At 43.2% G+C, this 20,823-nt stretch overlaps 1 protein-coding gene across 3 annotated transcripts in view; it reads left to right on the forward strand.

Annotated features, from left to right (window-relative positions):
* The first annotated feature begins 2,659 nt into the window (after positions 1-2,659).
* ST5 (suppression of tumorigenicity 5) overlaps positions 2,660-20,823 on the forward strand; it is a 172,313-nt gene continuing 154,149 nt past the window's right edge. For 2 of the 3 annotated variants that reach the window (XM_027651048.1, XM_027651049.1), the window contains exon 1: positions 2,660-2,804. The gene's annotated coding sequence lies outside the window, so the exon portion shown is untranslated. The remainder of the gene's footprint in view (positions 2,805-20,823) is intronic. The other variant, XM_027651053.1, reaches the window with a different exon arrangement.

The raw sequence follows: 20,823 nt of genomic DNA on the forward strand, positions 1-20,823 counted from the left end.
GGGAGCGCTGGGGAAGATCCGCCGGGACGCGGCCCCGGGCAGCGCTCGGTGTGGGGAACCTCCGCTCGGCGTGCCCGGGGGCCTCCACCCTGCGGTGCTGCCCGGCTGTTTGGTTTTCTTTTAAAACTTGTGAGGCACAAGGTGACGATGGCAGTAGGTAGCGATGGCCGGCTGGGCGAAGGGGGTGCGGGCGAGAGGGCACGGCATCGGCATCCGCTCCCCCAAGGAAAACCCGCTCACCTGGGTCGGTGAAAGAAACCACGCGGCGTTTTGGCCTCCCTGCGAGCAGGGTTTGCCAAACCAGCCGGTTCGCTCCCTGGGAGCTGGGTCTGTCCCAGGAGGGTTCTGCAGCGAGGCCGTGGTCACCGCTTGGAGTCACCAGATGGGCTCGGGAAGCGGCTCCGTGTGAGTCAGAGCCACCCCGAGGCCTCACTAACCCCGTGTGCCCTGAGGTGACAGTGGGAAGAGCGAAATGCGCACAGAAACTTTCTTAAAGTGCGGTATGGCCAAGGTTAACGTGGAGGCCCCGATTCTGCAGGTCCTCCATTCTTGTTGAGAGCTTTGCTAGCTGTAATCTGTTTGGCAAACAGCGAAAATAATCCCCTCCTAGTTTAAGTTTTACTGTCGTCTACCAGTTGCTTAACCAGAGCAGCACCCAGGGCCTGTAATAAATAAGCTCTTTGCAGGCTGCTTGTTCATTAAAACACATTCAGAGCCGCAATTCAGTGTTCAGATACAGCTTAAGTTTGGTCTCCTGTACTCACAAGAAAATGTAGGCAGTTGCTGGAGTGCTTGAGGTCTGGGGAACTGAGTGAAACATAAACAGAGGAGAAAAATAATATTTGATAAAAGCAGTGTTAGCATGTTTGATGGGCTGGAGAAGCAGCCAGAATAGACTGCTTCCTGCTTAATTGGAAGCTGGACATCTTTCTTTGCATCATTCCTTGTTAGCAATGGTCTCCTGGAGAGGCAGGTGAGTTTGCTGTCTGGCGGCACTTGTGAAATATACTTGGAAAGGCCCTTCTATGTCCTTTTCGTAACAGGGAGAGAACCATTCATTTGCTACTCCTGCCAGGTACTTGTAGCAGTAGCTTGTTCAGGAGGTAAATTATTCCTTGTGTGTTGAAATTTAAACTCCCACCATTTTTTGATGTTCGATGACACAGTACTCCTTTTGCAGCTGAGTAAATACATCTGTCCCAAGAAGGCTGACAGCTGAAATAGCTTTTGCTTTGAAACACACATTCACATCAGAATCCAGATGAGAGCTACCCTTATTTCCTGTACATTCACTCTTTTGAAATATAATGGAGGCTTGTGAAATGCTGGGCATTTACACGAAATTCCTTGTTGTATGGGATGACGGATCAAAATATCTCAAGACAATATATTTTGTTTTGTTGATGAGGTGGCAAAAGCCAAGAATAGTTTATCCTGAGCGCTTGGTTCCGTGTTCAGAGAAGTATCCTGGTGTAGGAAACCTCATATGCATATGCCTAATGTGGAACAACATTTTGCTTCCATTTCCGTCAACGGAAAGAAAGTCGGAGAGTGCTTAAAGTTCAAGAAATGTGTAGTGCTGGAATTTGTACTTCCAGTTGCAGAATGCATATGTTGCTGTTTTTTTTTTCCTTCTGTATCTAGTGTCATTTGGTTAATATATTGTAAAGTGACTTGTTTTATAAACACCTACATAATACTTCAAGATCTAGGAGCAGTCTTTGTATTTTGCAATACTCATGGTCCTGCTAACAGCCAGTGTCCTGCCTCTTCAGTGTGCTTTTTTTATATCAAACGTCTTGGGCAGGTTTCTCATCTGCCAAACCATCAGATGCCACACGTGTGCCAGGGAGCTGGCCCGCCCAATGCTGTTGGTGGCCTGCACAGAGTATGTGCTTTATTGCTTGTACCACACACAGACCTTCTTCACCCCGGTACGTGCAATGCCCTGTGTCCTGGTGTCGCAACTGGGCACTTCGGGCTGTACTCCCGAGGAAGCAGAGCATTCCAAATTGCTGCCAGGAGCTGCTCCCAGCAGGCTGGATCTGAACCGAGGTACCCGGAATGAAGTCCAGAGGCAAGCCGCTGCCTCCCTCTTCCCCCCTCGTTCTCCACAGGTGCTGTTGCTGCGAGCTACCCCGGGGAGCTCGGGAAAGGCCCCGGGAGCTCTCCCGCTCCCGGCGCCCTGATGGGATCCATCTGCTCCGCGCCTGGCGCAGGAAACGCTGCCTGCTCTCCTCCTTCCTTCCGTTCTGCTCCGAAAGCGGCTCCGCGCCGCGAGGAGCGCAGAGCTCAGAGTGTTTTAAATAAAAAATAAACGGTATCGCCCCTCCGGGCTAAAGGGAGGAGGAAGGCTGTCAGGCGGGGGTCTCAGCCCTCCCCTCCTCCGCCCATCGGGTCCCGCCGTGCTGCTCGCCTCCCTCCCTCCCGCCTGGCCAGGACCCGGGTTTGGGGCCTGGGGGGTGGGCGCCCACCCCTCCGCGGGGCCGGGGCCGAGCGCTGCTGACGGGAGCGGCGTCTCGGGCGCCCGGGGCAGCCCGGGCCGGGCTGCGCTGCGCTGTGGGAGCAGGTTTCTTTGTTGGCTGCCGAGTGACTGGTTCCCATTAATCTCCCGCACTGGCCGTGGCCGTCTCCACTTCCTGCCTTTGCATACTTCTCTCCCTCGATCTCAGTCCCTTCCCTCCCCCTTCCCTCCCCCCCTTTCTTTCCCTCTTCCCAGCTTCTCCAAAAAAGCTACAATCGCCAGGGCTGCGGGACGGGGGCTGGAGGCGGCCGGCGGAGGGAGCGCATCCCTGCGCGCCTCGGTAAGGGCTGGGGAGCCGCGCTGCCGGGCGGTGGTCGCCTCTGGGGGGGGACCCGGGCAGGGAAGCGGGACTGGGGGAGAAGCGATCGGTCGTGCTGCGGGTCGTCGTCCGTGCACTCCGAGAGCCGCCCGCCTCCCGCCGCTGGGGCGGGCGGGGGATGCGCGGCGGCAGCCGCGGGGGCTCCCCGGGCACCGAGGGTCCCCTGGACTGCCCCTGGGGCAACGGAGCTGCCGGAGGCTGTGCCGGTGCGGGCTGGCCCCGCTATCCTTGCGGGACCCTTCCCTGCCGTGCCCGGGGGGAGCGCGGACGGGCGCGGGGTCCTTGCGCACGGGCGGAGCGCGGAGTCGGTGCTCCCGCGCTGGTGAGCGCTGAGCCCGCGGGACGCTGGTTTTCGTGTGGGTGGCGTGGGCAGAGGCACTGCGGAGGGACAGAGCCCGGGAGAACACCTCGGCGGGACTGGGTTAACTCCAACCCGCCTAGGGAGCCAGCGTGCCGAGCGCGGGGCTCTGCTCTGGGGAGAGGCGGGGAACTGCGGCACCTCTTTTTCCCTTCCAATGCCTGCTCGCATGGTCTGTCCAGCCGGCTGCAGGGTTTGCGTGCGTGTTGGAAAGAGTAGAGGAGCCACCTGGACTCCGGCGGAAGACTTTAGGATCCCAAGACAGACTTGGCTGAAGAGCTAAGGGAGCTGCTTCAGCAGTTCACTTGGTGGGAAAATCAGATGTACTGCTCTTGGCTCGGTACCAAACGTTTGCATTACTAAGGTCACTGCAGTCAAAGAGTAGTGACTACATATGAGAGAGCCTTCTTGTGTTTACTTCAGTTTTATCTCTTAAATGGACTTCGAATTTAGTAGTCAAGCTAAATAAAACTGGGTGCATAGTATTATTGCATGGAGCATGTTAGTAGTAGTGTTTTCTACACCCTTATTCTACTGTTGAACTGAGTTTGGGGAATAGGTTTTCTTTCATTTTTATGCCAATTTTAACTTCAGCCATATATTGAATAGTCCAATAAAAACCATCTAGAGTGATCAAAGCCTGTGGAAGATGAAGGATGAAACCATTAGTTGTAGTTTGATTTTTGATGATAGCGTGAATTGAAGTGAGGCTGATTTGCCTTTAAGACTTGATAATGTTGATAATGTTTTGTTTATACATGATTAATTTATAGTTAGTAGATGAAAATATTCCATATAGTGGAAGGATAAGTTGACCGAGCAAAGGTAGAAGTATCATGCATTTAAGGTGAGATTCGAGAAAGTCATGTGGGTTTTAGGATTATCAAAATTTAACTTTCATTGTGATAATCAGGTTATGCAGATGACATAGTAGAGATCTGTAACCAGGCTGACAGGTAAGAGTAAGATTTATGGGTTTGATCATTCATTTCCCTCTTGCTTTAAGATTAGTTATTTAAAGGAAAACTGCAACACATTTAAGCAATTGTGATGACTTTAACAAGTTACCTAAGAGTATAGTCAAGCACTTTTTAAAGTAGCTACAGTCTAAGAGTGACTGCTAAGAGCTAAGAGCGACTAGACTGATATGGAGCTGATGAAATCTTGCTTCTGGGGTGAAACCAATTTCCTCTGAGATCATGGAGTGAGAAGTGGGACTTCTTGGGAAGAGATGATAGGGATGGTGCTGCTGGGCCTCACTGGGTAATGAAGACTGTCCTGCTCCTAAAAGTCTATAGCATGTATTCTCTCGTATGCAGAAATAGGAGAGCCCTGCCTGGCTTGGCTCTTTGCTACTCCCTTCAGGGTGCTAAACTCCCCCAGCCAGCTTGCACAGTGTAGTCACTGCCCTTCCTGGCTCAGTGGAGGAGGAGAGTTGCTTTCTGTCCTCTCTTACCCCTGCAGCATATTTGTGCTGTGGCTGCCAGAATGTGCTCCAAGGAGCTCAGGACCAAGCATTGCTCTCTCCCTTTAACCAAGTGACTTAACATACACTGTAGCTCTTTAAGGAGCGTGTGACCCCTTATTATTGGTGACCCTGTAAACCATTGTGTAATCTGTTGACTGTAACATACCATGCCAATTTATTCTTGGTTGGGAAGTCTTGCCAAGGACCTGATGGAATAGCATGATTTTATCCACTTTATTGTTTTCATTGTGTTTCATAAACATCTAAGACCCTCTGGGAAGAATCACTGGGGCGACTGGGCCTCCTTTTTTTAATTGTTGGTTAAATAAATGTTACCAGTTAAAAAAAAATAAAGTGGTATGCAGGATCTCAGAATGCCTGGAACAGCAAAGCACTCATGTTTAGGAAGCAGGACTATTTTTAGTATAGGGGCATTTAAAGAAATGATACTAGCCTCTTGTGAAGAGGTCACTGTGAAGTGCACCGAAGAGCCTACTTTTAACTGGAAAGCAAAACCAAGTTTCCCACAGTTTAGTAAAGTGAAAGAACCAGATTTGTGCTTTTCCCACTTAACTGAAGAGTGAAAGGGTAGATTTTTTTGTTAGTTTACAGTAGTGGGAGTGAGGAGGCCCAAATTCTTATCATTAAAAAAAAAAAAATCCTGGTCTTGATGTGACCCTTGCCTTTCTGATTCCCTCCAGAGAGTGACTGCAATGTAGATGTAGGACTGAAAGGCGTTTAACACTTTCAGAGAATGGCTGGGAAGTGGGAGATGAGAATATGGTGTATCCCTTGGGATGTGTGTTTGTGGGAGGTCAAAAGTCTCTTGAATGGTTGCCATCCTTACCTATACCTAAAAGAACTGGAGTAAAACTTAAAAAAAAAAAGAAAAGAAAAAGGCATGGGTGTTGAGAACCCCAGGTGATTTGTGATCCTAAATCAATTCTGAATATGGGACTGAGGCAATTCATCTGCCTGAAAAATGGAAGTACTCGCTTTGGATGGCTTAGGAGAATATGGTTTAGGGCAAAGTTACCACTGTGTGCTAGAGCTGTCATGTCATCTACAGGGTCTTGAGTAATCCAGCTATGGTTAATGCAGCCCAGTCTCCTGAGGGCAGAGGACCAACATCTGGACTGATCAGGCTTTTAAAATGTACCAAATGATAACGGAGTTGAGTTTTGGTCCAAACTTCATTGATGCCTTGTTTAACATAAAATCAGTTTAGATTATGAATTAGGATCTTTTAAGTTTTTTTTCCTTTCCAATGTTGAGTGCCATGTGTGTTAGTTTTGTCTACAGTGCGCTATTAAGTGTGTGCAACTGTTGCTTTTCAGAATCTTTGGTCTGCAGTTGGGATTTAGTTGGCAGTGCAGATAGAGGCAAGTTTGGGGAACTGAATCCAAATATTTACATTCTGAATTTGGCCTAGTTCTTGTGCTTGTAAACACTCCTAGTCATATTAAACTTTGGTGAGGTTGTAAGTGGCTTTGCCAAGCCTTGGAGAGTCACACCCTAGAAGACTTGAAATTCCTCTTTTTGGGAAGAGTTTTGGATATGTTTTTTGGTTGTACATACATCAGCTGAGAGTTAGTACTCACCATTTGTACCCTTCATTTGACTGCAAAATCTTTTCCTGTATGTTTCTTTTGGTCGTGTAGAAATGCCTCATGCTGGTGAGATGTGTCAAGTTAAACCTCATGGAAGAGAAGTCCTACCCACCTATGAGGTGCTGTACAGACTCTGGAAATCCTGGTCTTCCTGTGCTGCTCTAGAGCTCTGCCCTGCTAGAGGGGGGCTGTGGTGAAGTTTCCCCTCCCTCTATAGCTACTGTTTTCCTGGTCCTTGATGTTTGTACGTGCAGAAATACGGTTTGGAGACTGATTTGAGCGATGGTGATGCTCGATTAGAGTTTCAGATTTAAATCCTTTTTTCATTCATATAGGCTTTAAACAGCTGTTAGATTTTGTTAGAAACTTTTTATTCACTGGGGACTGAGCCTGGAAGATGTGTTCTGCATTAGCAATTGAACTTTCTGAAGTCAACACTACTACAAACTGTAGGGATAGGGATCAGCTGGTACATCAGTTGAGGTCTGTAGCTTTGCATTGTTAGCCATCCTAGTTTGGACTGCATTACCTTAATCCACAGTGAACATGTTTAGGGTAACGTAACTTATTCTCCACCTGGAGTATATTCTCAGACAGTTAGAACTGTTGAGGTAAATGAACGGTATAAGTCATACAGCCAGTGCTTTTGATACATTCTGCTGTGAGCTTCTGGCCTTGGAGATGAGCTTGTTAGGTCGAGGAACATAGAACAAGAGTAGGTGTTCATTTTTAATGCCACCTTCTTCCATTCTTTGAAGATCTGTTTGTTTGAGCTGTAACTGTATGCTGAAAAATCTGTCAGCTGTTGCAGTGTGGTTGAGACTTCAGAGAATCTGAGCAAATGGAGAAATCCTGAAGGACACAGTGAAAGCACAGTGAGTTTCTGTCGGAAATGCACCCTGTGGTTGTTCACACACATAGGAACGGGAAGTTATTTCAGTTTGAGTGTATCTGTCTCCTAATTTCTCTTTAAAATGAAGATGTAAAAATGCTTGTTGTGTTAACATTTAGTGTTAGGACTGGTGCCAACACAGGAAACCAGGTCTTTGAGTTGAAACTTTTAACATTATTCTGTAACTCCCCTGTTATTAGAAACAGTTGCTGCGTAAAGTTTTAAAACCATTATTCATTTCATCATTTTGATGGGGTTGTCACAGTGAGTTACTGGTTTGCATTTTTTCCCCTTGAGAAAAAGATTAGTTGTCTTCATGGGACATCCAGTCACAATCATAGAGGACAAAGCACTCTGCTCAGCCTGCTATTCCAAGTATTAGGGCAGAGACCAAAGACTTCAGGAGAGCTGGCCTGGAAGATCTTGCAACCTTTCTTCAGTGAGGAGCAAATGTTCCAAAACACAGACTCTGGCCACTGTTCTGGGAAGTCCTTTGAGTCAGGAGATGGATGTGTCTCTTAACATTTTTGCTTTCAACATTGTTACTACTTGAGGGAGTAAAAATAGTTTTTGCAATATGGGGTGAAATGAATGACCAGTTCTAATGGTTTTGATCCTTTGTCCTCATGAAAACTCCTATCACTCAAGGTCACTGAAAAGAATCTGAAGTCATGTTTCTTTCTATGTGGGCACAACATACTAAAGAGAAATGGGGCATATTGACTCGCTGTGTGTGAAAGTGCTTCTCATTTGTGCTACAGGATTGTAATGATTGAAGTTTCAAGTTTGCCTCATTTCTTAATCCTGGCTCTAGGCTCACAAGATCCTCTTAGCCAGTGCTGTTCAAATGAGCTTTATGAGCTGAGAATACTGTTTTGAAGATATGGCAGATCAGCAAAATGCAAAAGCTTACCAAATAATCAGCAAGCTCTGCTTATTTCCACTGTTAAGTTGCAAATTGGGCAGCAATTCCATACCACAGCTTGTATTTTACTGCCTGCTATATCATTAACTAATGTTTGAGCAGAATATCCCCTGTGCCATTCAAACTGCATAAGAAATTACTGATTTGACAGACAGGTGAGATCAGGGTAGGGAAGGAAAGAAAAGGATTGTAAAGAAGAGGCATAAAATCATCTACACCTCTCTGAAGGCCATTTGTAATGATTACTTAACAATCTTCAAAATTGTTAAAACAGCATTCAGTTCTCATCAATATAATTCATGCAGATTTAGGGTAGAGTACATATTTCTGTTAGTGTTTTATGGCTGTATCTACCACCATTTCTCTTGTGGAAATGAGCAAATATCTGGAATTATTTAATTGTAATGCAGGGAAAAATAAGGACAAACATAGGGAGCTCATGCTGTCTCCTTCTAGGCACCTGTCTTTTCTAAGAGCCCATGTGACACTCATTAGCTTTAATGACACAGTGCTGATTGTCTGGTTTTGGTATTACCCGACCTCCAGGTATCTTCTAAGCCTCCCTCCCCCCTTTCACAGGTGCTGTACTTCAGCTCTGCCCACCCCAGTGCTCAGGATTGGTGCAGAGAGGTGTCCTGCTGATTGGCTCAGTGCTTTATTATCCTCTGAAGCAACACCTTAAGCAGGACTACTTGAGGCTCTTTGCTGTTGTTGTAGAGCAGCTGGCAGAGGAACTAGTTTTTCTCTCTGGAGGTGTCCTCAGGCCTGGGAAGCAAAGTGGGATGGATGTTGCCAGGTGGCAGAGCTACCTTCTCATCTGGTGCCAAGGTGAGTTGGGGATAATCTTCGTTGGCCTACTCTACTTTTCCTGTGGATACATAACTTGGACAACACAGATAACTCTCTAGAAAAAATAAATTTAGGAGAGGCAAGGGCCCTCAGAGTCTTGACATTTTAGCTACAAGTAAAGCTTCATCTAAACCCCTGTGCTTTGGGGAAACTTGCCTGTTAGCTCCCAGGCAAGTGTTTGAAATTGTTTTCTCTTTTTTTTTTTTTTTTTTTGGTGTGCTGCTTTTCTACTTTTGCCTTTTAGTCCTTAGCATCCTTCTCAAAGGAGGGGGAAATGTCCCCCTCAGTACAGCATTTGGGCTGCAATGAACTTTGTCATACCCTGTAGTTGTGTTGCTGCATCCAAGCTGTATGTGGATGTGAGACCTACATTTTGTGGATGCTGCTTTCACTGTGGCTTGAGGCCTATTAGGCCCTAGAAAGGGGATAAATGGTGGCAGATTCATTGTTTGCTTGTGAATCGAGGCTTTTTGTCTGTCACAGGCAGTCCCTGGTAGCAGATATTTGAGCTGCTGATGGCATATTCCCATGCTTGGCTGTTGTTCTGATGTTCACATTTGTATTTAGTGAAGCACCGAGGGAGATGTCAGATTGTGCTTTGCAGTGTCACGTAAGATTTGATTATGATTCAGCTCTAATTCCGGCTTTGAGTTCTCTCCCTGTGAAAAAGTTGTCTATGAGTTGAAGAAACCAACAAGAAAGTTGATGAATGTGCACTTAGGGTGAGGTCTCCCAAATGAAACAGTAAGAGAACCATGAAGTTTTCAATGACAAGCACATGCTTCTGAGGGAGAATTACAGTGGAAGGTATAAAGTTATGAGAAAAATATGTTGTCCATCCACCTTAATGAGATTGTGTCTGGAGGGGGGAATGCTCCAGGATATATGGCTGAGGGTAAGTGATTGTCTTATCGTTCCAGTTGTGTGGATACTTGTATTGTGATACCTCTGGCAACCAAAAGACTTCAGAGATTAATGCGTAGTGTAAAAGCACAGCCTATGAGAGAGATGAGAGAATTTGCTTTCTGCCTTCAGTGAAGCCATCTTCCCGTTTGAAGGTTAATGGTTCAAATTCTATCCATTATCATTATTTTTAGCAGAGAGCATTATTATACACAGAGAGCATGAGATGAACCTCACAGTGATTTTTGGCATACTGGTGTTGACCCAGAACACTGTGGATAGACTGCTGTGATGGAGGAAAGAATCTGACCTGTGCTAAAGTTGGGAGAGATAGTAGAAAGCTTTGCTCTGTAGAAGTGTAGTTGAGCTACTGGGCTGGAGGCATGCTCTGGAAGCAGGATAATTTAGTGGCATACTCATGTCAGAGATTAAAATATGTATTGAATTTTGAGGGACATGCATATTCACAAGCCTGTGGATAATGGATAAAACAGCAGGAATCCAGCCCTGGATAGCCTAGTACTTTGCCTTGGACAAAAAAACCTTCCTTTTCCCTTTCCCGTATTCTTTGCAGCAGGACAGGTTGGCAAACACATCTACTTGTCAGCCCAGACAAACATGTAGTGAGGAGGTTAGCTGGGGTGGAGACCACACAAAGCAGCTGATTTGGACTAGGTGAATTATCCAGCATATAGGCAGTGTCTACTCACCTCTTCCTCATCTGGCACTGTATTTCTGGCTGTGACTTTTCAAGCTGTTTGTAAATCCAGTTTGCCTTTTTTTTTTTTTCCCCTCTAACTTTCCCTCCTCGTTAGGCAAAGGGTAAAAGGGGAAAGACAGTGGTTTTTCTGGAGACTTAGCGTGACCCTAAATGTTGGATAGTCAGTGAGATATTTTTTTGATACAAATCCATTGACATAAATTATATATATATATAATTATTTTTTTTTCAATGCATAACAAAGACCTACCTCCATAACTTCTAAAAACTAGATGCAGGAATCCTATGCCTGGGGCTAATGGAGATATATTATTTTCATCTCTAGGCTTCATCAAGTGGATTTTAAAAATTTGAATGATGAGGGCTTCTGAATCAAATTAGGATTAGTGGTTTCTGGAGTAGGGGAAATGACAATAAAAACCAGGAGCTAAATTCAGACAGTGCCAGACAGATGATGAGGTATTGCAGCAGTGTAGCATCTTTCATTTGTAAATCTAAAAGCACTCAAGAAAATGTGAACGAATGAATGAAAGACTACATCTGACTTTGGTATAGGAGGGAATCATCAATACAGGTGAGAGGGATCAGGAGGGTAATCCTGGGGACATTTAAAACCTTTTTTCTCCATTTTCACTTTAACTCTTAGGGAAATCAGAAATATTTTGCAGGGCAGAATATTTTCTTTCATCTTGAACTGTAAATAAGCACCCAGAGCAGTGCCTTCAAGATGACAATACTGCTGCTGCCCCCCCCACACACCTCCTTGAATGTAATTTCAAGGGAAGTTACTTTACCTCAAAATTTGCGTGATCAGGGGTGAGACTAGCAGGATAATTTTGGCTTTTAATACCTTGTTTCTTAACTATGTAATCTCAAATATTTATCAATGGACTAATGTATATATAGAGATATGATGTTGATACTGTTTTTTCTTGAAAAGCTTGAGTTCTTCTGTATCTACTTATGTTTGATTTTTGAAACTTAGTCATAACCATGATTTCTGGTTGCAACGTATTTTGTATCTACTATCCCTGTCCATCCTCCCCATTATCAACCTATACCAAGAGGCAAAGATACATTCTGGTTCATCAATGTGCAGCTCAAGTTTACACCTTATGTGGAGCATGTTTATCATGACTAGTCAAAAGATATTAATTTACCCATTTCATTTCACAAAAGCAGGGTTTTCTACATGCAGATTAAATTACCTGTAAACCCCTTTTTATTAATGGAAACAAGCTTTGATACATAAGTTACTGCAGCAGATGTTTCAGTTATCCCTAAACATCATTTTGACCAGGGAGAGGAGGATGTAAAGACTGTTTTTTTTCCTTCAGAGTTTCTGATCTTTTTAAATGGATTCTCAGCTCTCTATAAAGCCTTAACCAGGGTAGATTCATGCAGAGTAGAAAATGTTCTGGCTTTTTGTACAACCTTGCTGAGATTTTCTAAGTCACTTATGAGAGTTAGATGCTCATTTCCCATTAAAGTCAGTTTGAACCAAATACAAAAATCCTCAGTGTGGCTTTGGCCTAATTGTTTAACAATAAAACATCCACATACTCTTCTGAGAGGGAACTCAGGATCTCCATGTTAGGAATAAGTCAGTAACTTATTGTTTCAGTGTTTTCCTTATATTAAAGATACTTAGACATGTCTGCTTATGTCTCTATTGAACCAGAAAAGTAATGCTTTTTAAAAACAATTTTATCCCAAAATATCTGCTTTACTTCTGTCCTCACACTTGGAAGAATACAGGTTTGCTATGTAATGTTTGTTTCTGTACTCTTCTCCTTTAGATTTTTATCCACTCTGGGAATAATTGCTCATAAAGAAGAGTGTGTTGGTCTGTCTCCAAAAGAGAATAATTTATTTTTCAGAAGCAACTCTTACCTACAACATTTATAGAAAGACATAAACCTGGGTAAAGAGATACTAGCTTGCAAATCTCTTGTCCAGTTCTCTGCTTTATTGTTCACTCATTCAAGAGTCCTCTAAGTCATCCCATTACCTGCAACCTCAGTTTCCCTGTGCATCTGTAAAGCAATAACTGATATCTCCCCATATATTCCTGAGATCTGCACATTAAAGAGGCAAAAGCTACAAAAGTTTGTATTAAGGTGTTTTTTATGACATGTAACTTTGCAGTTTGTGGCATTTCTTTTGTAACTTGGAAAAGTTGTGATGGGCCAAAATTGCACTCTGAAGGGTGATGGCAGCTTTCCTGTAAAGGTTCAGTGATCAAAAGATTGAGCCTGAGCAGTGCAAGGGGCTTGGGGAGCTCTGAATTTAGGGAGGCTGTTCTGTGCTGACACCTCTGGCCAAGCAAAGAGAAGGTGTTGACATTGGAAGGAGCTGCAGCCTCTGCTCCTTCGCCAAGTATGAGGTGAAGCCCTGAAGGGAAGGAATAGCAGTGATGTGTGACCCAGCAAAGAGTATTCCAGACTACTCCCTCGAAGTAGCTGGACCCTCCAAGGCATGTGAATAATCACCATCTGCCAGCCAGGCATTTTTAGAGGCTCAAAACCTTTAGGTTTTATGGGCCTGTTAAAGCAGGACTTTGCAAGGGCACTGTTATGTTATTTTTTGTGATGCAGCAGGAGTTCTGACTTTTCTTTTTCTCCTCACATTTCCCATTGTCCAGTAATTGTAGCATCTATCAGGTTACACTTCCATTTAAACAAAATGCTACAAATATGCTTGCACTTAAACATGCTACATATATACCTTATTTTGCTGCTTTATTAAATGTGTAACAAATCTGTTTGGCAACCACCTAATAGGAAATGGTGTATAGGTCTCTCTTGCATGTTTTACTGGGCTCTAAACTTTTCAGGTTGAGGTTAAACTGGGTTTTAGATAACACTTTCTCTGAAAACCTTTTCAAATAACCTTATTTCTTTCTCAGTCCCTTGGATTCTGTAGGAACTCTGTTAGCTTTTTATACATGCTGCCTGTATGAATTGACTCAAGTCTCTTGAAGCAAATCTTGCTGTCACTTTTCCAAAATTCACTTTTGTGTAAATGGATGGCACTTGGGTCAATTTACTTTTTTTTTTCTTTCTTTTTTTTTTTTAAGCTATGTGCATAAAATATAGAAGGGGGAGAATAAGCAGGTAACAGGAGACTTATTTACATCCTCAACTGTGCTTTGGTTTTGCAGTGTCTGTTTACATATGTTTGGTACTACAGCTGTCAGTTTTTCTCCTGTCCCCTCTGCTGTGGAGGGGATACAGGCTGGCTAAATGAGCTGCTCTCTTTGCTCTCTTTCCCTCTCTTCCCCCCCCCCCCCCCCTTTTTTTTTCTGGTCCTTTTCTACATTCATGTAGACATTGCTACAGAGCTTGGATCACGAGCTGAGTTAGCTGATCTTTCATGACAGCACTTCATTGTATTTACCAAGAGTTTCTTTCACTACCATACTAGAATTTTGCTACTCTGGAAACTCTCTCCATTCCATGTAAACTGATGGTGGAGATAGTTTAAACAAGAGACCAGGCTGGCTGGCAATTTCTGGCTTAGATGGAGGAAGAAGGAATACCTAAGGGACAGAAAGTGCTTTCAACTTGCGTATCCTGAGACTGAATGGAGGTGGTTTTAGTATGCTTGCTGCTTGTTTTCCTCAGAGCTCCTCTCTGTCCTAAGGGAATCACTCCTGCAAAGTCTCCTTGGTTTAGGCAGTTTGTGACCTACCCCCTGGCCTCACAGCTGCTCCATCCTCAGGCGGTTTGGGCATGTCTTTACGCTGGGCCAAATGCCAACTGCATATTTGGGACTGAAACCCCATCTTGACTTTTTTTGAGCCAGAAAAGAAAATATCCTGAAAATGTGTCTGGTGGGTTTTTTTGGGTTTTTTTGTTGTTTTTTTTTAATAAAGGATGTTGTTCACAATAGGAGAAATGGAAGTCGAAAACCTTGAACTATATTAATACACTTACATTTTGCTGAGGTAACTCAAGTATTTAAGTGCATGCAAACAGCATGATACTGTGTTTTTTAGAAGAGGATCGTGAAGTAATGGTAAAAACTTCCAACAAGGTGAAAATGAATTTAAACTTTCCCAGTGGTTTTGTTTCCAATTTGGAAACCTGATCCATTGATTGTTTTCTGTACTGTGCTTTGAAGCAACAGCAAGTGAATTGAAAAGCAGGGACAAGCATTCATTTTTCTGTAGCTGATAATTAACGAGATCAGATTATATATCCTTCTCTAAAGGCTGAGTGATGCCCAGTTGTTGTCAACCTGGGAGCACAGTTGTGAGAAAACTGATGCCTTTAATACACTGGTTTTCTGGTTCATTTGTTTAGAAAGCCACTCTTGGGGTCTTGCTGCACTCTGAGCAGCATGCTCCTGGTTGGAATTTGCAATGACCACCTAAAGTGCCCTTCCTTGGTGTAAGGCTGAATGTTGGTCTTTTCTGCAATGATGTTTGAAAGACTGATGAAGAAAAGTAGCCTGCATCCACTCCCCTGCTTCTCAGGGTATTTATTCCTCTTTTTAATGCAAAAGGGTGAAAAAAGTCCCGGCATGATAGTGTTTTACGCTTGCTTAAAGAAGCAGGCTGAACATTTTCAGCAGGCTTGGAAGCAGTGTGGAATCTGGCTTTGAATTAGGACGAGTGCATTTGGCAAAGCAAGGCATGTGATGTGAGACTGCTTTTTGCAAGGTCCTCTAAAACTTTCTGACTAAACAGTTTCTCGTAGGCTAAACAGTGCTGGGAATGGCTCGCCATGTGGGTAGGAGACCTCCCAAGAGCATGTTTGGTTCTGTGATTTAGTGTGTGGCATCTGTCCCCTGAACAGAGAAAATGTTCAGTGGTTCAGGAAGGAGCTGAGGGCACAGTTCTGCTGGAGATCATGGTTTTCAGCTGAGATGTGGATCAGGTGCTGGACCTAACACTTGTGCCTCTCTGCCTGATGAGTTATCATGTCTCTTAGATTTAAGCAATTGTTCAAGGCACTGAGCTCACAAGAATGTAATAATGATTGCCCTGCAACATTAAAGTGTCATCTAAAGATAACACAAGATCAGCCCACCAACCATGTTAAACAATCATAAACAGTACAGATTGAGTTAGCCAGTAAATCAAACCAGGAAAACTCTCCCTTATATCCTTACTAACCTCTACAAAGATTTGTTGCTTTTGACTCCTCCTTGGAAGATTTACCAAATTTGGAAATGTGGGCTATTTCTGACCAACTTGGCATCAAGATCAGGGTGCTATTTAAATGCTTTTTTTTAGTTTAGTTTGGTTTACTGCACTTTTGCCTCCATAAACTTCCTCTCTTGCTCTAAATGGATACAATAATATTTTTTCCTTTGTGCCCTCTATGCTTCTGTGGCTTTGTACTGTTAAATGAGTATTATGGTTTTTTTGCTCCAGAAACAGCTGTATTTCAGCAGATGTAGCAATTTGCCTGTGCCCACTTTTCACTATTTTTTTTTCCAAGGTGTTGCAAGGCTATGAGTTGTTAGATGATTGACATTCTTCCTTGAAGAATATAATATGACTTGGAGCAGTGTTTAAGTCAGTGGAGGAATAAAGATATTGCTTATGTGTATTTTGAAGTCTTCAGCTCCTGTTTGTGTAAGTGATAATACCTAGCTCTGATACAATGCTTTTCACTGCAGTTCTCCAAAGTGCTTTCAAAGATGGTTGGAGCCATTGCTAGAGCTAACTGAAAGGTTTTGATTCAATGAAGCATGACTAAAATATGCTGTTTTGATTGTGCTGAACAACTCCTGGGATTTATTTGGTGCTAGGAGAACTTCCTAAGGAGCCAGAGTGGGCTAGAGGCCCAACTGAAACAGAAACAAACCCATCAACTGCTTTTTGTATGAAAACGGACGTATCGGCACAACTGGCTTATTGTGCAACACAAGGTTTTCTTGGTTTCATTTAATCATGAGATAAAAGCAGGGAATGACACTGTGATTATTGTAATGCCCTTGAATAATTTCAGCCAGTATCTCCATCTTGTAGATAAGAAATCAAAGAGGAGGAAAATAAAATTACTTGTGTGACTGGAATTGCCCAATATGCCAAAGATGGAGCTGGGACTTTGGGTCCTCTGGCCACAGAGCTGCCCCCCTATGCTTCACAGTAGTTTAACAAGGCACTTACTTTAACACTTTTGCACCAAAACTATTATTTTTTCCAGAAATTAAACTTACTGTTCCAAGAAAAGTGATGTGTGTAGATAAATAATAACAGTGAATTTTCTCCTGGTCACAGAAAAGGGAAGCTAAGTCTACCTTTAGCTTTAAATGCTTATGTTATAAATGAGAGCAAAACATTAACTGTTTCACTGCTGATAGATTACAATACCTCTGACTTTCTTAGATTATAACAGAAGTTTGGTAGCAAAGGTGGAAGTGGAATTAGTGTCCTCAGAGTATTGATATCTCTAACAATGTACCTGTTATGACACCATAGATCAGATGACAAAAAAATACTAAGATATATCTGTGACAGGATGAATTTCAGCTTGAAATTTTTGAAGGTAATTGATCCAGCCAAGTGTCTCTGTGCTGCCCCACTCTGTTTAGGTCATCCTGAAAGACAACGCTTACTCTGCATTGCCTTGTTCTTTGTGAGGTGAAAACAAGGTACTGCCTCCAAGTCAGAAAAGGCCTTCCTCTAACAGACAGCAGAGATTCAATGCCCCATTTATTGTCTTGACATTTTGTTTTATTGTTCCAGTTTGCGGAGTGGTCTCCAGAGGTTTCTAAAGTATGCATGAATGAGAGAGAGAAATGAATTCCTAGGGAATTTTTGCTTGGAGACAGACCTGTCTATCTAAACCCATCTCTTGTTCCTATTGGAATTGGCAGGAATCTGGGTGGCATGGTACCCTCCTACCTCATCTTCTACTTTTTCTCTATCCCTACCTTCATTGTCCATGCCATGCTGTTTGCTAACAAATCCGCAGTCTCCTCAGATTTTTTTTTTTTCCATTGGCTGCCTTTTAGTACCTTTATTCATATTCCAGTGTTGTCTACAAGTACTGGTTAGTGATTGAATCCAGATTTCTTGGTCTTTCTACATGCATAAACTGTATGTGTAAGCAATAACAAAGGGTTTTTTTTGATGTGAAAAAGGCAGATATAAGAAGTGGACAGGAAGAGGAGAAATACATGTTAACCTTCATCCATTTGTTGGTAGTGTACTAAAAAGTGGTCAAATATGTCACTTGCCAAAACTTCTCAAAGGTTGTGGGGTGACTGGGCTACAAGCAGGTTTATTCAGTGTTGGTCTTGAAAGATTATGTATGGGAATCATCACATATGGGAGAGAAGTTATGTTTATATCCCAGAATACAAATGAGATGCTAACTGGAATAGCTTTGTAGCATGGAATGTCTCTCTTTCCTTCATAGCTTTACATAGTTCAGTGCTTCCCCTTCATGTCCTCATGCCTAAAGAATGCAGACAAATAGCTGAAAAAGGTTTGTCTTAGTGCTGTTAGGTCATTAAGGTTCTTGGCCAAAAAATATCCCTGACCTCCCTGGTCAGAGGAAACTGCATCAACAGCAATAGTTTTAGGGAGATTGTAGCTAGTGTGTCTCAGCTGTTGTGTGTGAGGTCTAAGGGTGCTGGAGGGGATAGGTTAAAACCTGCTGTAACCCTTGTTCTCATCCTTTAGAATGTGTCTGTTAAAAAACTGCTTCATTTTGTGCAAGGAGAATGTATCTTTTGCGGGCAGAGAGGCATTCCTGCTGTGTCCATGTCCCTGTAAAACTTCAGGACGCTTCCCCTTAGAACAGAGGGTCTGCTGGCCTCTCCAGATAAAGAAATTCAGCTCTTTGAAGGAACTGGGCATCAGTTATGGAAGTGTGTAATTAACACTGAACTGACTGTACAAGTTTTTGCCTTTCAAATTTCAGGGCAAACTACTTCCAACAAATTATGCATGTGGGCATGATGCATTTTCATTTTTCTATCAGGGTGCACTCAGCACAACTTTCTGCTGTACAGCTGATGCCTCCAGCAAATTTTCTCTGAACTGGAGCTGCCCTTCGACCTTGCAGCACACATGAACTTGACTAGTGTGATCTGAGAGAGACTGTTTATGGCACACAGTGGAAATGGCATCAGGGTAGCACCTGAAAAGCTAATAGTTGATCAAGGAGAAGCATCAAGAGGCAAATCCCAGGATGTCGAGTTCCAGCCAGCAAATTGGAATTCCACAGGAAGCAACGCTAAAATCTTGTGGAATATTCTGTATTCTGATTGCATTAGAGCCAGGTGTTTCTGTATTTCTGAATATAATCAAATAACCTAAATAGAACCATTGAATCCTTTAAGTTGGAAAAGGCCTCTAAGGTCATAGAGTCCAACCATTAACCCAGCTCTGCCAAGTCTAGCACTAAACCACATCCCCAAGTGCTACATCCACGCAGGTTTTAAATGCCTCCAGGGATAGTGACTCAACCACTTCCCTGGGCAGCCTGTTCCAATGCTTGACAACCCTTTTGGTGGAGAAATTTTTCCTCATATCTAAACTAAACCTTCTCTGGTACAACTTGAGTCTATTTCCTCTGATCCGGTTGCTTGTTACCTAGGAGTAGAGACCAACCCCCAGTTTGCTACAGTCTCCTTTCAGGTAGTTGTAGAGAGTGAATCTTACTGCTTCATTAGAAAAGGTCACATCAAAGAACTTCATCCAGTGAAAAGTGGAACACACTGACTGTGTATAAACTGAGCCTTCAGTAGAGATTCCTCTGATGCTGGGAATCCTTTTCCGTTGTCCCTCTAAGAAAGACAAGAAGAATAATTGAAGAACATGTATCTTAAATCCGAATCAATGTGGATAACACACTGTCAAATAACAGATGTGAAATGCTTCACCCTTCTTGTAAAGAACGCATATATGGGGAGTTGACATAATCTTCCTCAAATCATTAGTAACTGATTGGTTTCAGATAAAGGTTATTTTCTTGCCATTATTGTTGTTGTTCTTAGTCCCAGCCTTTCCTGTGTTGTGAACCTTGTGGGAAGGTTAGCTCTTGTGATAGGGCCAGGCTAATTTTGCCACATCCAGAAACCTAATGATTTAAACTTCTGGATTCAGTTCCAAATGACCTATGCTCCCATAAGGCTTGTGTTCATTGCTGAGCATTGTTTTATGTATTTTCTTTATTATATTAAAACTCTATGAATGTGATCACTGTTATGTACAAGTATCTGTAGAACTGAGTGTCCTTTGGGAAAGCTGAGTTTTGATTCTTTGATCAAGCCTGTAGTGTTGAAACAGAGCAATGTAGACATATGTTAGACCCCTAAAGTTTTCCTCATGGAGAGAACATACAGGATCTTTCTTCTTCCTCCTGGAAACCTGGACTACCTGTGGGACTCCCAGAACACCCATTCCAACCCACTTTTGCACTTTATTATCTCATTGTCCTTGCACATGTCCTCAGAACATAAGTGTGTCTTTTGTAGGCATGTGGACTAGAATGACCACCAAAGGCTTGAGAGGCCACTGCTGGGGATCAAAGCCCCCTCTTTAAGTTCTGGGGGCTAAAAAAAACTCAACCACAATCTCTCCCCCACAACCGTCCCTCCAAGAAACCCCCAGAATATGTAGACATTTGGCACTGCAAGACCTTTTGCTTGGCTATTTAGAGACAACATGATTTGGGATGGGGTGGGGTTTGGGTGTGGGTGGAATCAAACAATGCAGGTTATTTAGAAAGTAGAGAGCTGTATCTAAAATGGTACCTCTCCCAAAACAAAATTATCTATATCTAGAAATTGTATCTTACTTTGCTACTGGCATCTAGGAAGCCACTATGAAGGTGCCTATACAGGTGATACCATTTTGGAAAAATAAAAAACCAACACCAGATTAGAAAGTCACATGTATAATTTCTCTGTTGATCATATGCCTCATTTCTGGCTTGTATTAGTTTTGCATGTTACCGTGTCACTCTGCAGAACCTGCAATAACTTCTGAAGTTCATCCAGTGCACCTGGTTCTAAGGTTTCTGTCATTTGGGAAATCAGCTCTCTGGATTTCTCTGCCTTTACATATGAACAGGAAAGAGGAAAAATAAATCCTTTTTTTTTTTTTTTTTGGTTTGTTTTTGTTTTGGGATTTCTTTGTGGTGTTTTTTTTTTATTGAAAGAATGATGTGTAAAGAGGAAGAGTGAATCTCCAAGACTAAAAATAAAACAGCTCCAAAACCAGACTCCCAATAGGCAGAGAGTAAGGCGAGGCTGGATTGCTGCATATCCTGAGGAAAACTCTCT

This window comes from Corapipo altera, unplaced genomic scaffold, assembly GCF_003945725.1.
Source record: "Corapipo altera isolate COAL_440 unplaced genomic scaffold, ASM394572v1 78, whole genome shotgun sequence".
In the NCBI taxonomy this organism is placed as follows: domain Eukaryota; kingdom Metazoa; phylum Chordata; class Aves; order Passeriformes; family Pipridae; genus Corapipo; species Corapipo altera.